The following is a 22,835-nucleotide window of genomic DNA, read 5'->3' on the forward strand; positions in this document are numbered from 1 at the left end:
GCAAGCAGAAATATAGATATTTTCTTTATAAATAAAGCGATGTTTGTGGTAAAGAGATTAGCAATGTGTTTATATCATTCATAAAGTTGTATATAAAACATGAATCTAGATTTCATGTCTTATGGATGTTAATGTATACATTAGACCCAATATTCTTTTAAAGTGGTTTCATACTTCAAATTTCAACTTGTAGCAAACATCCATTAAGCATAGCATGTGTTCAACGAATGCATGCTACAAAACACCAACAAAAAATCAAATAGAATAAAAATTTAAAAAAAAACCGAGAGGATGAGACTAGAAAAGAGATGCTGTAAACTTTCAACGGGCCACAGCATTATGATTTGGAGTTGAGAGTATCCCGTGGGTTCATCTTTAAGCGGCAAAATACGTTGGTCTTAGAAAGCGCTTTTCTATTTTATTTATAAATGTCTGCGCTATTGCAATATCAGTATCTGGCACTCACTCTCCTGTCGCGGGTTGACTCCATTTTGTTTCCTGTATTCAAATCGAACCAAGTTTATAACAATCAAGAAATGATTTTTTTTTTAAAAAAAAGTCTGCGAACTTTTCAACTACCTATTAATAGCATAAATCTTTAATTTGATGCTGTAGTTCATATTTATTTACTTATCATATTTTACTTATTATTTTCAGTCTCCTTACACATAAAATTGACATACATTTTTGGAGATGATTTCTTTATTCAAGCAAGAATTGTTCTAGCCCTGTTGGTTATTTACATTCTAGATCAAGGACGTTTAAGTACTTCGCAGAACAATTATTGGGAATTTTAAACTTCCCGAAAATTATACTTTTGGTAGCAATATGCAGCGTCATCTAGTCATTCTTAGACATTTCTTGACAATTTTTGATCACACAATATATGTTGTATATTGCAGTAACTGAGTTTCATAATAAAGCATTATAAGTTACGGACCAGGGTATTACCAGATGTAGATTTTGTTTAAATGTGGAACCCTAATATTGTTTTAATTATTCATTTACTTTATCCTACTGTCAACCGAAAATTTAACATGAAATATTTTTACGAACGACTGAATTCTTTGGGGACAATACTATTTTCCAATGACAAACACGTGCGTTCATCTTTACACAGAGGGATTAGCGATTAATGGATTAAGCTATTAATCTACGTGAGAAAACACTTACTCCAACAATTAACATCCATGATTAGTAAACAAACAAATGTATACTAGAGCAATCCCCACCCTGGATGATAACACCGCCTTATCTTTGTAGTTGATTGACAGAATAACACAGTATTGATCATTTGATAGGAAATTCTAAGGACTGAAACACTACAAAAAAGTGTAGTCTTCAATTTGTTCATATTGTAACGATAACTTAAGAGGTACATGAAGAAGTCATATCTAAACATGTTTTCTGTTTACTCAAGATGAACGACAAGGGCCATATTTATCAAACTTTGGAAGTCCTTACAATTCCTAAAATTCTTAATTATAGCAATAGCTTAATCTAAATGATAACTTATACGAAACCAGAAGTCATATCGACAAATGTTGGACCTTCCGAAAAGTGTATAATTTATTTTTCGTATAGGCGAGGATTCGATGTCCAAAGAGACAAGGAGTTTAGTATTTTACAAACTTATTGAACACAAATTCATATCAAAACAAATTTTGGACTTGTTCAAACGAAAATAGTTTCTGAAAAACATTTAAGAATACAAAATGTCGATGTTAATACGAAAGTCCCCACCCCCAAGTAAATTCTTTCTTTCGTAGTCAAGACAACCGCATCCCTGTGTCAAAATTTTCTGTTTTAGTATTCTGCTGAATACAATTCATATTCGATGCCAAAGTATCAGTATTTACCTATAATTAGCATTCCATAGATAAGAATTACGGATAATCCGCATTAAGACGATTAATGACCAAGGCCAGGTGCTCGATATGTATTCCTGGGAAAAACAAACAACTTTGAAATTTACATACGGGTACCGTTACTGGCTTCCATATCTTGCTAAAACGAGGCAGAGAAAGTCACGTCGACTCCAGACAAACCAAGTCGTTCTGATACTAACACATATATCTTATTCCAACAGTTCACTTGGTTGTAGGGGGAGAGGGAGAGAAGTGGGGTTTAACGTCCAATCGACACAAACTAGGTCATTTTGGGACTAACATATGGTGCAGTTTTATTTCATTAATACGTTTGCGCGTAGGGGTCTCTAACCGTAGAAGGAAACCGAAAAACCGGAAGAAAACCAACGAGGTTGGACAGTGGACCCAACTTCTTGTCAATGATAGACCTTATGATGCAACGCGCACACGTTAACCCTTTGCCCCCTACCCCCGCCCCGCTTAGAGGGGATATTCGGAATGTGCAAAAACCAGACAGAACCTACACTTACATCTTGCTAATATACAACGAGAAAGAGAAACTTGTGTCCACTCCAGACAAACCAGGTCATTCCGGGACTAACACATATATTTCATTTCAACAGTTCGCTTTCTTGTACAGGTCTTTCGTAATGGGTGGAAACTAGACAACCCGGGGAGAACCCACGGGGTTAGCAATGCGAAAATACATACGGGTCTAGGATGGAAACTTGGCTCATTTAAAAGGGCGTAGCAAGAAGGTTAAGATGTGTGGGTGTTAGTGGAGCAGTCAATGATGGTTTTTCATTTTTTCAACAGGTCTGCTCGGACTACTGTATGACGCCACTGCCCGAAAAATAACTCTACGAAAAGCACGGATCCAAACTCGATACTCGTGTTTACAAGAGTTTTCTTCCACGTTTTAGAATAAATTATTGTCATTAAAAGATATAATTTAAAATGAAGAATGACAGAAATATGATAAAACCAGTAAATACATTTAAGGGCCTAGGGTTGGCCCCAAAATATTTCTAGGGCTAGAATTGATTAATACTTAGTTTAGCATGTATACCCAAAAGATAAGTGAACAGGTCAATTTCGTCAGAGTTTCCGGATTGCAAAAGAAAGACATTGAGTAACACTAAAAACATATACGTTCAATACGACGTAAAAAGAAACAAAATATCTTCTTTAGGATTGTGCTGTGTCTAATGTATCATCTGTTGCGTCCTGGTCTTGTTCAATTTTAAATGAAAGCATGGTTCTTAAACTATTTTTTTAAATGGGGACAAAAAACAAAACGCTAATAGAATAGGAAACGGAAAAACAAAGAAAAGAAAAACCCATTGTTTTACACACAAGTGACATCACAAACCGAGAAAAAGAATGTACCAGTATGTATTTCGTTTCTTTTTATCGCAAGTTGGAACAGGGTCGAAAAGTTTATCAGCCGTCAGTTAATTAAAATATCTGTTCAAGATAAGAGATTTATTTATAAAACGAAACGTAAATTTTACTTTAATTTTTTCTTTCCGTGGTCGTCGATGTCGAGACATTTGATAGGTTGTATGTGTGTTTAACAATGATTCGACTGTTCCGTGATGCTTTGGTGTTTGTAGAATTTCGAGCCGTACTCAATCTGGATGAAAGGCTGACCATTGCATTTGATTGTCACAGCCGAGTCGGTGGTTCCATTCCAGGATTCCAAGGGACGTCTTGGGTGCGCATTGACCTTCTGGAAATCGATGCAATAAAACGAACACAAACAATTTGTTATTATTTGTATATTGTGCGCCCGGAATCTGAACCAGATATTGACATCAATTGGGGTTCCGTTTTCAGATAAGAGAAACGAATATGATAATCAGAAAACATAATCTTTTAGGATTACTATAAGTAGGACTATGACGTTCCATGGTTATTTAATCTCTAGAAACTTAGTTTTAGCAGATTGGTATATACAGTCATTGGTATATACAGGAAGTCTTGGGTTCCCTCCCGCTATTGGCCGAGACAGTTCCTTTGGATTTTCCGCTTGTCGGTGGTGTAGGGCAATGACAGTGTCTAGTCGTTCTGATGGGACGAAAAATTGAGGTCTAATGCGCATGCTGAAGTGCACATAAAAGACCCCTTGGCAGATGGAATTGAATATAAGACCAAGTCTTAGTGCCGGACAATATTTCTCTCATAGCACACTTTATGGCGTATAATTTGTATCGAGGGAACGTTCAACCCCATTTCTCTCTCTTCCTATAGTCATTTAAATTGCGTTATGAAATAACTTCAGTTTGCTAGTAAAACTATAACACGTAACGTGATTCGGACCAGTATTACGATCCGACTTTGTATGCTTGCCTTAAGATGTTTATTCAGACACTCTAGTATTATAAGCTATATATCCATCTCATATACACAGTCAAGATGTACGGGTATCATGTTTCGTTTCGCTTTGTGTTAATTTACTCTTCAAGATCTTAAATTTGTAGTAAATTAAGATTAATGACGTCAGCTTGACATTCGTGAGAATGCGACACAATTTGAATTTTTAAAATGTCTTATCTTTGTAAAGGTTTTAATTAAATGAGTTGATCAGAATTTGAAGAGCATTGTATTACAATTACAATTATTATTGTAGAAATGTCGAAATGGATCCTAGTGAGAATTTACACACCCAATTTAAGAATTTTAAAATAGGTAGATGCAAAACTTTAAAACGGAACAATTCTTTAACATTACCCCTTCCTCTCCCTGACAAATACACCAACAAAAAATAAAATAGGCCGTTTAATACATAAAATAACCCCATCATAAAAAAGTGGTATCAGGTGTTTCATAAAAGAGCAGACATATTCCCCTCTCCGAGCTACACACACAATATTTCTGGAGCGTAAGTGTAATCCCTAATTCACATTTTGAAAGGATGTCAGTGCCGATAATAACTAACTTTTCAACTGTGTCTTAAGTGAACCTTTTTACTCCCCTACATTGTTAATTATTTTTGGAGTAACTATACTTTTATAATTTATATAATAATGTATAGCGTTCAATAATAAAAAAACCAAAGCCATGATTATGTCGAGCTGTCAAATTAAGAAAAAAAACCCCATGATATGAAAATCTGCTAAACTCATTAAAATGTGGGTTTAAATGTTTTCACTTTAAATGACCATACTAAACATATGTTTATTTTTATGTTGAAATTATTAAAACTGTTTTTTTAGTCAAGGTTGTTATCTTTATCTTGTTCTGTATTGAAGACTTTAATGTAATATTTATCGTTTAACATATTTATTGTTTATAAATCTTTTGATAATAATATTGGCGGTGAACATTTCGATTGTCCAACATGTATAGGGCTTTTTGGAGGTGATATAAGCAGAACGCCATTTTATCAAAGGTCCGGTATTCGAGAAAATAAATTGATTTTCTAGAATCTTGCAAAATAGAATGCAATCTTAGGAAAAGGCATTATTGGTTCACATAATTATCATTAAGAACGGCCAATACAAACATTATTTATGGTCATCTAAACTTTGTATTAATTTCCAAGGTATTTAGGCCGCCATCTATATTGTCGACTCATTTCTAAAGATAGTATCTAACCTAGGTTATTTTAATAGTCTAAATTACTATCCGAAGACCATTTTCCTGCCATTCTTTGTGTTGGATTTAAAGAAGGAAAAACGTATTGAACTTCTGGTGGATTGAGTCTATAATGGATTTGACAACAAGCCGAAAACTTGTAGAAAGACTTTCTAGCATTTGAGTCCTCTATTGTTCAATTTCAAGTATAAATGTCTTGAAACTTGAAATTTATGGTTTGTATGAATACCTCCATTAGGACTGTGTCCTCAAATTCTACATCTTTCTAATTATCTGGATCTGGATCAAATATTAGACATTGGATCACAACCCTTTGATGTAAGAATAACCAGCTTTTATATTATTTTCAGTTCTATATACTCTATCAATTCTTGGTGCAAAGGATGCTTTTTTTGCGAAAAATAAGCTATATTATAGCTAGCAGATTGGAACAAAGAGTAGCTGTGGACAGCACTACCCTGGCAAAAAGCTCCAAAAATCGAAACGCAGAAAAAAAATAAACCTTATTAACTGATTCCAGTTTAACAATTTACCAGAAAATAATATATTATTAACATCTCACAGACCATGTAACAACCTCGAACTGCAATATCTTGACAACTTTTAATAGCATAGCAGAATCAGTTGAAATACAAACTAGTTAGCGGCACTAAGTTAAAGGTACCACAGGGGTATTAGTAATGATGAAATTTTACACCCTAACAGAAACACACGCTATTCCCTCAAGATAGATTTAATGTATGTAACACACTCATTTTATATAACAAGCCGAGCTCTATAAAAATAGTTTGTTTTTCTTATTTGAAAATGTGTTTGAAAACACAACATTTATTTCATTGAATTAATTAACCAGACAAATACATACACAAGAAATTAAATCACTTATAAAGTTGCAGAATATAAAATAATGGCTGAATTAATGTAATATAATACAACGCTTCGGATATAAGCCTTTCTCGCGGGAAAAAACCCCCCAAACCAACAAAACTTTGCACTTAGTACAAAATAGTTATGACCCCAAAATCTGCGATCAAACTTGACGGTGATCGTGTCTCAAAATAGGCTGAAATATCAAAATATCATGTATGGTTTCTGATTTGTCATTATTGGTAGTCTAATTAAGATAATTTACCCCTATAATTACTTATTAATATCTCCAATGTTGGTCATTGGTCTCACTAATCCTTTATATGCACCTTGCCTTTGATGTTGTTTTCATGCCTTTGATCTTGTTGTTGTTATCCATGGTTTCTAATTTGTTGTTATTGCTTGTTTTTATATAACTGCTCTACACATTTGTTACTGTACTTGCTTGAACATCTTGAGAGAATACTCTTCGAAACGTCGCTTTAATACACAAGTAATTATTCTTCCATAAGTATGTGTTATAGTTTATCAAATTATAGCTATAAACGTTATATAGATTTTAATATGATTTTTATGTGAACTGTCGGTGACTTTATGGGCGTTGGATCACAGAATTAATCAATGAGCTATCTATGGTGATAATTTTTATTAAGAAATAGCGATTTCTTGTACCTCATTAGCTTTGTTAATTTCAATTTCTTCATTCGATGGACACTTTTAAAAGGTCGAATATTTTTGCAAAACAATTTAAAACATCGATATTTCCATTTTTACATTAAAAGTTTCTGATTAATCATTTCATTCATCCAATTTCTCTCCCTGGGGGAAAGCAATATAAGCAAGGTTATTATGGTGTTTTCGTTTGTTTGGGTTTAAAATTCTCACATTCCCGACCCAGTAACTGATAGGGCGTTTCACTTGTCTTTTGATACGATCTAGCGTTACGTACGTCTGTCTCGCGAGATTTGACAACATCATTTATAACTAATTGTAACTCACGGGAAAAGAGAGTTGCAACTTAAACCGCTTGTTGCTGCATGTTTAGAACGCATAATGAAATCTAATCTCCGTAAAATTCTTAAAGTTTGAGTTTATATACACGCTGAGAATATTACTGCAAAGTTCCAGAACTTGTAGGATATCGAAAAAATACAGTTTAGCATATATACCACTTCATTTGAAATATGTTATTCGGGGATCTTAAATACAATTCATTAATCATGTCAATTAAGTTTGAAAATTAGTTCGGGGTCATCTTTTCCCCACTAATGACTTCTTATGAATAATGGCGCGTTCATGAACACCCAGAACATTTTTCATTATGTGATTGTTTTCTCATGTGGTGACTTTTTTTGTTTTGGAATTCGCACACTTGACTTTGTATTTTGTCTACTGGTTATATAGGATAGATTATGCGTCGTTTTTTTAGATCACTGTGCATGCTCAGAGCATGGCGTGCATGATTTCGAAGCCAGCAACACCCACGCTCTTAAATCCGAGGTGGTATCAGATGTTCTGAAGGGAGTAAACGTACCATACCACCGATTTCCCAACAATGCCAATTTCGATAATGCCTAAGTTAAATCTTTGCATTTTATTTCGTAATTTGAACACATATTCGAAACGATTGCAACTTCTAGACGTATCATTTTAAAATGGAGACGCTATCAAAAAACTTTCAGTTTTAACTCTTAAGAATTTTGTTTTGAATTTAAACTAATTCCTCAGATATGTTAATAATAACAAACACGAGCGGTAAACAACACCCAAAATTTCTTTGACAATTATTAAGCTATTTAAAAAAGTTAAGTTATTTATAATAATTTCAAATATGATTGCCCTGCGTGAAACTGTTATCAACAACCCAAACCCTTAAAATTCTTTCAATATTTAATTCATAAAACAAAAATAACTCTGAATTATGCCAATGTGGAGTATTTCCGGATTGGAAATCGTGGCCTCTTTGAGAAATTAAAATCATAATATAGTCCATCATCGAACTTCATTTTACTTAGTTATTCGGACATAATTATCCTTGAGTAAATCTCGCGAGGGTAAAGGATACACCAAATACAATTTGATTCCCTTATAATACAGATTAAATATTCATATCATTATCATTATAGCTATTGAACATTATATTATATAGTTTTTGTAATTTTCCGGATATGACGTCATTTCCGATGCACAATCCGGCAATAGTGAAAATTTCGCGGTTGTCGGAAATTTACACATCAATTTATATCCAAATTCATAGACTGCCTATTATGTATATGTTTGGTAATTTATAAATATCAAACTGTTTACATCTAAGACTAATTTTAACCATCTTTTTATTGTCACCAACGCTTAAAATTTCCATTTTGGGAAGCTTTCAATAAAGGACGAAAAGTGTATACAAAACGGAACTCGCTTTAAAATTGATCGTTTTTATTATTTCTTCACGTGTATATTATATAAATATACATTTCTATGTGGACATTAATATACAGTATTATCTAAACATTAGTTTTAAATACCCTCAACAAAATATCCAGTTGTGCTTTTAATACTTAGATTTCTCAAGATAAACAGTCGACTAGAATTTCTTGCTTATCGCATGGAAAATCGTCGGCGGGGAGGCTTCATAAATTTAGACGAAAACACGCTTTTTTATTATACATATAACATTTTGTAGATACTTTCAAAGATTTGCTTAACCTTTTTTTCTTATTAAATCATCATAAAGATATACTTTCGTTTTTGTTATTAAATATTTGGGTCGCGTGTCTGTTTAAAAAACTTGTTTGTCATACTTTTTTTTTCTAGGAATTTTTGAAATGTTTTATTAAACTTTCAGTAATCTTTCTAATTATTATAGATTTTAAAAAATGATAAGTATTTCTGTAGAATTATTTTTTTAAATCAATTATCTTTTTTAAAAAATCAGGCATTTCATTCGCTGTATTTTTTTCCATACCCAATGATACCTATTATACTAACATATACAGCTAAAAGTCTTCTTTGTTTGGAAACAGTGGTGAATAGTTTTACAATATACTTAATATAGAATCAAACAAATTGCTAACATTTTAAATGTGTATTAACAGAAAGGGAACAATTTTGGAAACAAATTTTCACACAAAATAGAAAATAACATTTCGTACTTGGTTTTATTTTATTTAAACAGATCTACGTTTCGGACATGCATGTCCATTACCACTTAGAATATTTAGCTTTAATATTTTGAAACGAAACATATACAAATTGGAAGTCGCATCATACCACATCTGTAATTCACTTATTATCATACTGTGTGTCAAATCACATGTTTGAAGGGGTGTTTGTTGGCAGTTAGTTTATTGATTAGAGGTAAATTGTGAACATTAATATATAGTTTCTGGAATGTATCTGGCCTTGCCGTTCCTTTAAAACATCAACCGTCACGTCACATCATTGACATGGAGCAGACGACCAAATGGTCCCCGCGTGACGTATGCACGAGCGGGCGTTATCAGATAAAGAGCCTCAGCCAGGGTGAGTTATGACCGTTAACGAAAAAACGATGGATAAATAAATTAGGATAAAAAATCATTGACGCCCCGTAGCCTAGTTCAAACATGGTGTTTTATTTCGCTCTGCTTGTCAAAATAAATCATTTCGTCTCGCTGAAGTGAACCGATACAACATATTTATACAACATGTCAAAATATTAGTGTATCTCCCTTCTCGCGCAACACACGCGCATAAAGATAACCGCACGTGAGCATCTTGTGGTGCTTATATTAACATGTTTTAGGTAGGTATCTATATAAATATTTATGCATATTAAGATTGATTGAAAAACATTTTTTTTGTAAATAAACAGTATTAATACCTTTGATCATTCCATGGGGGTCAATTTAAAAATAATCAGTATTAAGCATAAATACAAAATATCGTATCGTATCGTTAGTATCAGTTCTAGCAATCTAATTTCAATATAGGTTTATCAAAGGATATGGTCCATCTGTTTGTGTATTCTAACAAAGATTGGTAATGATGACAGCTACTAGAGTCAAAATTTAGAAAATTTCTAGATGTCCCCTTGCAAGAACCATGATAATTATTTTTAAAAAAAGCTCTAGGGACACCACCAATTTACAAGACCTGTTAAAATAGCGTCCCCAATCTTAAAAAATGAGATGTTTTAGTAATTCGATAAAATTGTCGAAACTGACTGTTCTTCGTGTTTCTAGTCTTTCAGAGGTGGTCACAATTGCTATAATAATTCAAAAATAGATGATAAAAAAGAAAATATATTGAAAATTTCATTCAAATTACTTCATTCTGAGCTAAATTATCACTGTTTGTAGTTTTGACAATATGTGTGCATAGTGGTAACCAGGGCACTGGTATATTCGAGACTTAGCCTCGCTTTCCTATTTTTAAATTAAATTTTCAAATGGCAAACCATTCTAATCTAGTTAAAATCTCGATGCTATCGAGAGGTGATTATAGTCTTGTTCTGTTAATAAATGTCTAATAAATAGTTTATATACCATTTCAGACCTAAAGAAAGACCTGCAATTGGCAGATTTAGCTCTTGCATAATGTATGTTTAACAAAACAAAATCAAAATACCAAAGCTAGATAATGACTTTGCTTCGAGAAAAAAACGGATTTAAAACATGCCTATTCTTAGATTTTCGCGGACAACAAAATGGCGGCGAGCTAATTACATAGCAAACAGCGTAGCTCGATGAAATTAATTTAAATTCCACATATCTTTGTAAATACTGAACGGAATTTAACCAATTTGGACTGGTGTTTCTATTAGCGATTCATGTTTTACAATATAAATGAAGTTTGCAAATGAATCATTCCATGAAGCTAAAATGACGCACCGAGACTATAATAAATGATTAAAGTACCCAGTTCCTTCTACAACTTACTTTTTGTCAACGATATTCGTCTTTATAGTAAGTATTCTTGTACAAATATTCTTTAGCTGGATTCAAAACACCGAAAATATGAAACCGAAATCCCTCCATATTTAGTATAATCCTTTCAAAATTCCCGAAATTTATATTGGAAGCAATGTTATTTAATGTAGTTTTATAACTCCCGCACTTATAAACAAATCTTTTATCGATTTGACCAGTGTCACAAATTCATACACCAGTTAGGATAAACTTTAAAACACGTATTATGCCACAAAAGACTATAATCTTAATCCCATTCCTGTAACGCAAGGGAATACACACCTGTGATATTAGATTCCACGAAGTAATCGCAAACCAGTATTTCGGAAGAAGTGTTTACGTATTAAACTTCTTCTTTCAAAGCACATTAAACTGTACCAATCCAGTATTTAACTTATCCAGCATACAAATTACCTTTAATTAATACTGCTATCAAACGGCATCCGGTGAACGTTTATCAAAACGCATCGTATTTTACGTACGCGTAAGAATGAAAATCGCTTCCTTGTGATTACAGAATTTACGATATATTTAACATCCCAGACAGCAACATATTCGAACAATAATTAAACACCTATTACGTGGCGGCTTAATCCGTAACGTAACTGCCCTAAACTAATTGCGTGAACGTTTTACAGAACGGACTGCATCTAACGGGTGTAAACTTGCAAAGACTGAATGCCAGTGTGATTAAAGATTTTATTATATGTATACATCTATATATCAACCCTCTCTAAAATTTATCAAAGATGACGGTAAAATAAAGCTTGTTATAATACCAACATTTATCGCTTTAAGATATGATAATTTTACGAACCCACAAACAAAAGTCGATAATTTTGATAATTTTCGTTTCAGTCGTTTATGGTTTTATCTGCAATCCTATATTTTATCCCAACCCTATCACACAAAATGGCCGATAAAAGGATAAGAGGACATGCTGTATACGGGATACTTTAGTGTCTTGATAATTAAACATATGATAAACTATGATAAAAAATGATAATAAGACTTAACTAACCTGATAATTGTTGATTATTTCTCCTGTTTCTGTCTCGTCTTTCTGCACACACTGGGTTGTGTTCAAATTCAAGATAGGTCTACTTGAAATTTTTCCCGTCTCACGAATAAATATATCTGATAATACAAAACGCGTATTCCAATTGCATTGAAATATAATTTGGTTAACTATACAATGGCTTTGTTTTAAAATTTGAAATCACCTTTACGCTCCCTCTGTTTTATAATTATAAATAATAGTCGGCGATAAATGCGTATAAAACAAATAATTTGGGAAGTCTTTGGTTTTTGAAGAATATTAACACCACGCGCTTGTTTCGCTTTGTGAGCAAATCAAAGATTTAGTCACGCGAAGGTACAATATACCTAAACTAACTTCCAGGTTGCGGCATAAACCACCTATGTGTATATCTGTTCTCTGTAATCACATGAAATATTTATGGACGCAGTTTCATCGGTTTCTACCAAAATTATCCAAGCAAACCAATGTACTAATTTCATCTTCTATAGACGTTAAATATAAATCTGAACTTGTGGCGGTCAAAAATAGTTGGCACCAATTTGTGTTTAGCAAATCAAGATATAAACGAAAGCTTCAGACATGGTAAATGGTATATTGATAAAAATGGTGCCCAAAGTAATGCAAAAAGTGATAGACAAGGAAAGATATGTTATAGATATGCAAATACTACATATCTCCAATTTTAAATGAATTTATAAAAAATTGACAAAATTGATGATGATTGACATTTTTACTAAACAAAAGTGCTCTTGCTAGTCACCGACAAGAAGCAACCAGGGCGTTTTATTTGTTGTCTATTTCACTTATCGACAAAGAACACTCTTGTGAGATCTTATTATTGAAATTAAATTATGATGGTTGAAAGTTTGATTAAAATGATCTTGCTAATCACCGACAAGAGTTTGTTTTGTTGTCAATTTCATTTATCCACGATTTTGTTAATGTTTTATGAAATAATTCAAATTTTGGATTTGGTGTCTAGAATATGCATGCTTTGTCGGTCACTTTGCAATACTTTGAGCGATATTGACAAAAATGCTCTTGTCGATGATACAACAGTCGGCATTTCAGAAATTCTACGGTAGTCACTAGGATATTGTTGATTTATTTATATAATCCCAATGATTTCTGTTTACACACCACTTGTTAAATTAAAATCTAAATAGCAGTGGTAGTTGTCGTATAATTACCGTATGAAAACACCCGATAACACTTTCAAGTGGTATTTTTTTCGTTTTTGACTGGTAATTGGAATCGACTGAATCTATATAAATATGAGGGTTGGATGAAACAAACGTTTGCCATCAACAATCATTACAAACATTGACTGAACTGCAACTGTAGTGTTTATATTGTTTTCGTACCAGACCATCTTGTAAATCTACCCAATGAAATCTCCAGAAATGGACAAAACTGGCTATATGGCAGCAATCAAGTACCTACACCTAAAAGGACTAACCCAACACAGTCACACGCCGCCATGGTCTCCACTTTAGGGTGCCCCTTCCTTTTAAGTGTGGCAGAGAAAGCATGATCCGCGTCCTGGAAGGCCATCAACAGCAACCATTCAAGAATACATTACCCGGGTGCATGCCATGGTGATGGCCGATTGACCATTGTCAGTTTTGTGGGCTCCCTCTAATACCAGGGTTGAGGACATTATATCCAACGATTTAGGAATAACAAAAGTTTCCGCAAGATGGGTGCCAAAGCCCTTGACTGCGGATGAGAAACGTGTCCCGTGACAATCTGCGCCGTTTTGAAGCAGACTCTGATACTCTTTTTGGCCAGATTTGTAATCATGGATGGGACCTGTTTCCAAAAATGAAAAAGGAACTAGCCGTTCTTCATTTTTTTTAGGGTGGCTGAAGAAAATTTCTTATTGAACGGCATCCAGGTCTTGCAACATCCTTGGCGAAGTGTGTACACCTCGAAATGGACTATGTAGGAAAAAAATGGAAACATTGACTTTGTACAGATCTTTCACAGAACTTAGAACTTTTTTAAAAAAATGAAATAAAATGGGGTTTAACGTCCTACTGTTCTGCTCCGACTAGGCTAATGAAGACGGGTATGTACTATGAGGGAAATATTGCCCGGACAGCGGAGCTATGGCCTACTCTTGTACAGAATTCAGACTGCTAAGGGATCTTTTGCTTCCACACTAATGTTTACACGGGACCTTGGACTTTCGTCACATATGAACCACTAGACAGCTGTCCTTGTCAGGTCCTTCGTCCTGCACCACTTACAAATGGAAGTCACGCCGGAAAATCTCGATAAACTTTCTCGGCCAACACCGGGAGCGAAGAGCTTTTCAGTCAGCCCTCGTATGTTGTAACTTTATTTTGGGAGAATGTCGATTTGCCTAAAATAGCACTTGTGTGACCACACTCTATAGGATTTAAAAATAATTGATATCATGTCACAAAATCTTTGGTAAAATATTTCCACAGGACGGTGTCGCAGAGGGAGTATGACGTTCACCATATATCGTTCAGTAAAAACATATCGCGCCTGTTGCACATTAATCACCAGAGAAGTGAGAGTTAACAAGTGCAGGCCCCGTTTTATATACATAAATCATTTCATTCAACCTATAAAATATAATTCACTAGTTGTTAGTTGTTATATCGCTTTTCATTGTCCGTGTACATTAAATTTTAATTTAAACAATCTTTTAATATTGTACTAGAAGATACCAAATCGCACATAGAAACTTAAACATGGGCCGGAGCAAACACGAATTATGCATAAAAATTGACATTGGGTCTTGTCATGTTTAAATGCTGACTACACATTAACACACTAATCTTTAACACTTGTTTCAAATTGACATTGGGTCTTTTCAAGTTTTGGGTAAGCAACACTGAAATTGTTTCCAGTTGCTTGGCGTTCAGTTAGTGTAGAGTTAGTGCCGTGTCAGTGTTGAATTGCTATTAGTGTTGAAATGTTCACCCTGTAACACTTTTCTCAAAGTCAGTTACACAAGTCAGTGTTCACAATTTGCTTTAATAGGCCATTAAATATAGCATGGCTGCGATATCCCCTCGGTGGAAGCGGACGTAAAATACAACTAACTCACACACAGCATGGCCTTAAAGACAGATTTTGGTAGTCTAGGTCATCAAGACGTTTCTGTGCGTCTACTCCTAGTTTTCACAATTAAAGGACAATATTGGTGTCAGCCATTCTCACATCAGGCGGCAAATTCCATGTTATACTTACTGAACACCCTTAATGTTTATTAATCTTTCAAGAAACTAGTCCACAAAAATTTTACAAAAGGGACTTGGAATTAATTTATTATCATTTATTAATGGAAATATTAAGACCAATAGGCTTTGATCTAAAATGGCGACCTATATTCAATTTATGAATTAGAGAAAGCATTATTTCCATCATAGTTACATACATACATCACGTGCTATAATGCTATTATCTCCTCCACCCCCTCACCCCAGTCCCAATGGTTTGATAGTAAATCAAAGAGGTCAAAGGTCAACTTTAAATTTGTCCACTTATTGATTTCGAGTTAGTCTTGATAAAACATGATCCAGTAATAATCAGGCCATTGTTTGAATTGCGATAAAAATATTAGATAAACATTGATAAAATGGCAGTTATCAGTAATTGTTAGATAATCGTTACCATAACAACGGTCGTTCGTTGTGTATCCGCTATTTCTAACAATCCATGTCAAACTCTGGACAGGCAATAGTTTTCTGAGAATTGTTTACTGTCTGTGACTTGCGTAAGTTGAGCGTGGCTCTAATGGACGAAAGAATCTTCAACAATTGATGCAACAAAACAAAGCAAAGCAACGCAAAACACGAAAGCGAAAACAAAATCAAAAGGAAAGCAAAACATTAGAAACAATATCCAGGCAGGCAAATGACCTTTTAAATTTTAAGTAACAAACACAGACATTGTAAAACTTTCAGGAACTATTAAATCAAGTATGGATCCATGGCCGGTCGAAAACGTCAACTGCTTTTAAGTAAAAATGACTAAAGCGAAACTGACAGGAAAGGGATAAATAGCACAATGTGTTCTGTATCATAGGACTAGAATGGAGCGACTAAACACCTAAGTGGACTCCCGTTTCATTCCATATGCATTATCAATGTTCATCGTAAACAGTTTTTAATTTAAGCTTGTTGAAAATTAATATATGGTATGAAAATGAAAATTATTTATATTTACATTGTTCATGGGAGCCGCGGTGGCTCTGTGGGTAAGCAACTGGCTCGCTAACCAGCAGGTCCCATTTTCCCTTCCGGCGTTGGCCTGCACCACTAACAACTATAAACCATGTGCCCGCTCGAAAATCCCGGGGAACTTTATCGTCTGAAACCGGAATCGAACTCGCGGCTTCCTGCTGATTATCAAGCCAGTATCTTAATCACTGAGCCATACGGTCCACCATACACTATTTATAGCACGGGATTTGAAATTGATACAAGTAAAAAGAAAACTATTCAAAGAAATGAAGATTCTTAAACTCTTCTCAAAAAGAAGAAAAACAAACTAAGAATCTTTAACTAAACAAATAAAATATCCCGGAACGACGGAGTTATTTACATTTAACGATCTGTTCACATATATACTATAATTTGCAAAGGCGCCAATTTCCTGGCGGGAAGCACGTGCTAAGCGTAGGAGACTACACATTACGATATGTTAACCGTCTTAGAATTTACCCGTTTCCTCAAATTAATAGTTCTGAAGTCAAATTCCAGCAGTTAATTTCAGTGCATATCAATAAAATACGTAGTTTATTCAAAGAAAATACACGGTTTTCTATTTTTAAAGCTCTCAGTAATAACAGCCTTTTCAAAGATAGTGAAATAATGGACGTTCAACCATACGTTATTCCCGGCGAATAAATAATGGACGTTCAAGCCATACGTTATTCCCGACGAATGTAAAAGCCATCGCTGTTTAAGGTCATAGAGCCTATTGATTTTCAGTGATGTCCGATTTTGAATAGCAAAGTTATGACCCTTGATCACTTTAAAAATCATTGTGGGCGGTCTAGAGGCTAAACTTATACACAGTGTTTATATGTTCATGATTCGAAGAAGTCTACTGATTGACAACCATCTCTAATAAAATGTTTCAATGGTATTGAGTAATTGAACTGGAATATACAGGTCACAATTCTATGGAATACAGCTTGATAATGATAATGAAACGTCGCTCAGTAATAAGCAGTAATTGTATTCCATAGAATTGTGACCTGTACATGTCTGATAACTCGAACGGTTATCATCTTATAACCATCGGTGGTGCAGGACATAGGCCTTGGTAAAGAAAGGCGTCTTGTCGTTCGGATTTCCGACTGTCAGGCATCTGTTATATGCTGTTAATGGTGTAGCCAGGCTTGAAATCCCGAAGAACTTTCTTCGCCGACGCCAGGATCGAACCCGAGAACCGCTGGTTAATGAACCAGCATAATACCCATTGAGAAACCCTGGCTTCCTCTTCTGTTAAAAATAAAGTTTGCAGACAAATTATTCCAATCGATCAAATCTTAACTTATGTTATTATGGTCATTTTAGTTTTTGATTCGTTTCTATTGATTTCACATCGCCATGTTTATCTATCGTAGTTAGGTGGCCGAACATAGTTACGCGTGCGCGTTGGATAAGAAGATCTGCCATTGAGTTAAGTGGCGAGGTTTCGATTCCTCGCTTGTACGTGACAAAGAGTAGGGTCGCCTCTCCAACCTCGTGGGCTTTCTCTGGGTTCTCCGGTTTCTTCCCACTGCCAAAGACCTCTATACGCACAAGCGAAATTGTACTCTCTTTTTAGTACAAACTACCTCATTCGTCTTTTCATATCCTGATGTACTTAAAGATGCATTATATAAGAGCTAAATCTGCCTATTGCAGGTCTATCTTTTGACTTCAAATGATATATAAATTAACATCCACATCCACGAGATTTGAAAATTTAATAATAAAATAAACAATCGAGGCTAAGTCTCGGTTATCAAGTACCGTTGCTAAGATGATAATCGATCTACGATAAATCTCCGAACAGTCATAACTTCGCTCAGAATAAAGTAATATATTCATTTCTCATTATCTATTTTTGAACTATTAGAACAAGAATGCCCAGCTCTTCATAACGTAGATAACAACAGTCTTTACATTAAATTAGTACATACTTTTGACTTTTGAAATATATGTGAACAATCTGTCTTGTTGTGGCTTTAACTTGAATCTCTACATTCTTTTAAAGTATAACTTGAACTCACCATTCTTCCACGCCATTGTATATACCGACAAAGTGCTTCGTCAAAAAATATTAAAAAAAAAAAAGAAAAGAAAGAAAATTCAAGTTACTGTGTCTCATGTACCTCGTTGACATCACTAGGTTTGCACCGATGTAAAGTTATATAGATTTGTTGTTACAATGTTCTCAGCTATCTTATTTCTTTATAATATATTGGTTTAATTCTATATTTCAGCTGCATATTTGACTGAATAACAAGTTTTAATGTCCACCGAACCTGATATTCGTTTATTGCGATTTCATTTTCATAAAACATACTGTTCTAGCTCAGAGAAACCATAAACCAAATATGGCCAATTCCTAGACATAAAAATAACGGAAGTGAAGGTGAAGATTGCTTCCAAGAGTCTGCGTGTATTACTGGTTTAAAGAGATATTCCTAGATATTTTAAATGCATGCAATTTGCCTTGAGTTTTTGAATTCCGCAGTACACACACAATATATTCAGATTTTATTTGAGCTCTTTTTGTAGATTGTTATTAGAGGGAGGCAACCTGCTTATAAAAGCGCCTTTTGGATGCAGACCACCATTAAGTTTTCCCAACTCTTTGCACTGCCTTCAACCATTACTCTCTCTCACTTAAAATTTTCTGCCAGGCTTAAGTAACTATTCATGGTATGGATAATAGGGTTAAATGGTTGGTTACACATTTATTGTGCTACTTCAACTTTGTGTAGCTCAAAATCGCGGAAAAAATCTTTATTTTGAAGGTTTCGACGTTTAATAATGGAACGCCATTATTTCAAGGGTAACCATTAGGCGATAATATTATTTTTCTTTTTCAACTTATTTCTAATGTTATCGACATATCAACTATGATTTGGCACCGTATTAATATTAACAGGTGGCATGACTATATTTCATATTGTTTTCCATCACTTCATGATGATATTTGGCGGGAAAATGAGACGACGTGCAGATTTTGATTTAAGTACGGTAGTAGGGTTTGGTGTCAATATCATCTCGGGGGCGCAGATTTAATGTTTACATATTTAGCATATTCCCAATATGATTGTCATTTGTGGCGGGAAAGTAGGGCGATGTCCTGATTTTGTTTAAGAGTTCGTGTTTTGTGTCGATATAAGAATATGAATTCAGGGGCGCAGATTCGATTTCACCAATTTAACATATTTCCAAGAAGCCTTCGTGGCATAGATTATGTTATCAACTGACTTCCAAGCTGAATGTGGATAGAGCATGTGGAATGCTGTTGCCACTTTAAACAATTCCGTGACCAGCTATCTTTGACATCACTGTCATCGGTGCTTTCAATGGTGATGGCAGTGATATCATAGATGTTTTCCCAGCGCAACAGCATTCCTCTTAACGCCTCCGTCCACACACAGCTTGGGTGTCATTTCTTGACAATATAATCTATGCTACGAGGGCTTCTTTTAGCAAATTTAATGGGGTTTAACGTCCTACTGTTCTGCTCCTAACCTGGGCTAATGAAGACGGGCATAGGCCATACAGTGTGCGATGAGGGAAATTTTGCCCGGGCAGCGGCGCTACAGCCTACTCTTATATCGAATTCCAACTGCCAAGGGAACTTTTACGTGCACGCCAATGTGTACACGAGACCTCGGTTTTTCGTCCCATCCAAACGACTAGGCAGCTGTCCTTGTCAGGCCCTCCGACCTGCATCACTGACAAGGGGAAACCACGCCGGAAAATCGGGATGAACTTTCTCGGCCAATGCAGGGATCGAACACCCGACCTCCAGGCTAGCTAGCCAGCGTATTACCCACTTAGTCACGCGATCTCCTTCTTATAGCAAGTATTACCATTTCCTTGTTTTTATTTCTTTGTTCATGATTCGAAGAAGTCTACTGATTGACAAGCATCTCTGATAAAATGTTTCAATGGCATTTAGTAATTGAACTGGAATATACAGGTCACAATTCTATGGAATACAGCTTGATAATGACTAGAGAAGCCTAGTCGAAACGTCGCTCAGCAATAAGCAGTAATTGTATTCCATAGAATTGTGACCTGTACATGTCTGATAACTCGAACAGTTATCATTTTATAACCATAATAAATGTCGGCACTAGGGAGAACTAGAAGCCAATCAAATTTTAATTATTGCAGATAGATAATTACTTCATAAGTTTTTACTATTCATCACTTAGTTGCAGTGGCTGGCAACCTACCATTTTATGCTCAGACGAGATAGGGTTTAAAGTTCATTCGACACAAACTAAGTCATTTCGGGATTAACATGGTTCAATTTTATTTCAATAATTCTCTTGTACGTAGGTGTCTTTAGAAGTAGGAGGAAACCGTACTTCTTGTCGTGTCCAAGCGGGGAATCGACAACACACCACTTGTCTCAATAACAGACCTGGTCTCACCTTGTCATGCCGGAGAGTCTGAAGAGTTGTTCGGATATTCCATGTATACATTTTAGAGCACGGTGGGGGAAAGTTCCGCGGATATTAAAGCCTGCTTTTCTCTCATCGGTGGTGCAGGACATAGGCCTTGGCAAAGAAAGTCGTCTTGTCGTTCGGATTTCCGACTGTCAGGCATCTTTTATGTGCTGTTAACGGTGTAGCCAGGCTTGAAATCCCGAAGAACTTTCTTCGCCGACGCCAGGATCGAACCCGAGACCCCCTGGTTAATGAGCCAGCATAATACCCATTGAGAAACCCTGGCTTCCTCTTCTATTAAAAATAAAGTTTGCAGACAAATTATTCCAATCGATCAAATCTAACTTATGTTATTATGGTCATTTTAGTTTTTGATTCGTTTCTATTGATTTCACATCGCCATGTTTATCTATCGTAGTTAGGTGGCCGAACATAGTTACGCGTGCGCGTTGGATAAGAAGATCTGCCATTGAGTCAAGTGGCGAGGTTTCGATTCCTCGCTTGTACGTGACAAAGAGTAGGATCGCCTCTCCAACCTCGTGGGCTTTCTCTGGGTTCTCCGGTTTCTTCCCACTACCAAAGACCTCTATACGCACAAGCGAAATTGTACTCTCTTTTTAGTACAAAGTACCTCATTCGTCTTTTCATACCCTGATGTACTTAAAGATGCATTATATAAGAGCTAAATCTGCCTATTGCAGGTCTATCTTTTGACTTCAAATGATATATAAATTAACATTTAAACATTTATTAACACAAGCCCATCTCTAGACTATCGGATGATCGATATTTAAATATATTTAAACATCCACGAGATTTGAAGATTTAATTATAAAATAAACAAACGAGGCTAAGTCTCGGCTATCAAGTACCGTTGCTACGATGATATTCGATCTACGATAAATCTCCGAACAGTCATAACTTCCTCAGAATAAAGTAATTAGAATGAAATTTTCAATATATTAATTTCTCATTATCTATTAGAACAAGAATGTCCACTCTTCATAACGTAGATAACAACAGTCTTTACATTAAATTAGTACATACTTTTGACTTTTGAAATATATGTGAACAATCTGTCTTGTTGTGGCTTTAACTTGAATCTCTACATTCTTTTAAAATATATCTTGAACTCACCCTTCTTCCACGCCATTGTTTATACCGACAAAGTGCTTCGTCAAAAAAAATATAAAAGAAAAAGAAAAGAAAGAAAATTCAAGTTGCTGTGTCTCATGTACCTCGGTGACATCACTAGGTTTGTTTCGATGTAAAGTTATATCGATTTGTTGTTACAATGTTCTCAACTTACTATCTTATTTCTTTATAATATATTGGTTTATTTTCACATTCTCTACTGTTCATTCTATATTTCAGCTGCATATTTGATTGACTGCATTGTTTATTGCACAATGCCAAGTTTTAATGTCCACCGAGCCTGATATTCGTTTATTGCGATTACATTTTCATAAAACATACTGTTCCAGCTCAGAGAAATCAAACCAAACATGGCCAATTCCTAGACATAAAAATAACGGAAGTGAAGGTGAAGATTGCTTCCAAGAGTCTGCGTGTATTACTTGTTTAAAGAGATATTCCTAGATATATTAATGCATGCAATTTGCCATGAGTTTTTGAATTCCGCAGTACACACACAATATATTCAGATTTTATTTGAGCTTTTTTTGTAGATTGTTATTAGAGGGAGGCAACCTGCTTATAAAAGCGCCTTTTGGATGCAGACCACCATTAAGTTTTCCCAACTCTTTGCACTGCCTTCAACCATTACTCTCTCTCACTTAAAATTTTCTGCCAGGCTTAAGTAACTATTCATGGTATGGATG

This window comes from Patella vulgata, chromosome 1 (assembly GCF_932274485.2).
Source record: "Patella vulgata chromosome 1, xgPatVulg1.2, whole genome shotgun sequence".
NCBI lineage: Eukaryota > Metazoa > Mollusca > Gastropoda > Patellidae > Patella > Patella vulgata.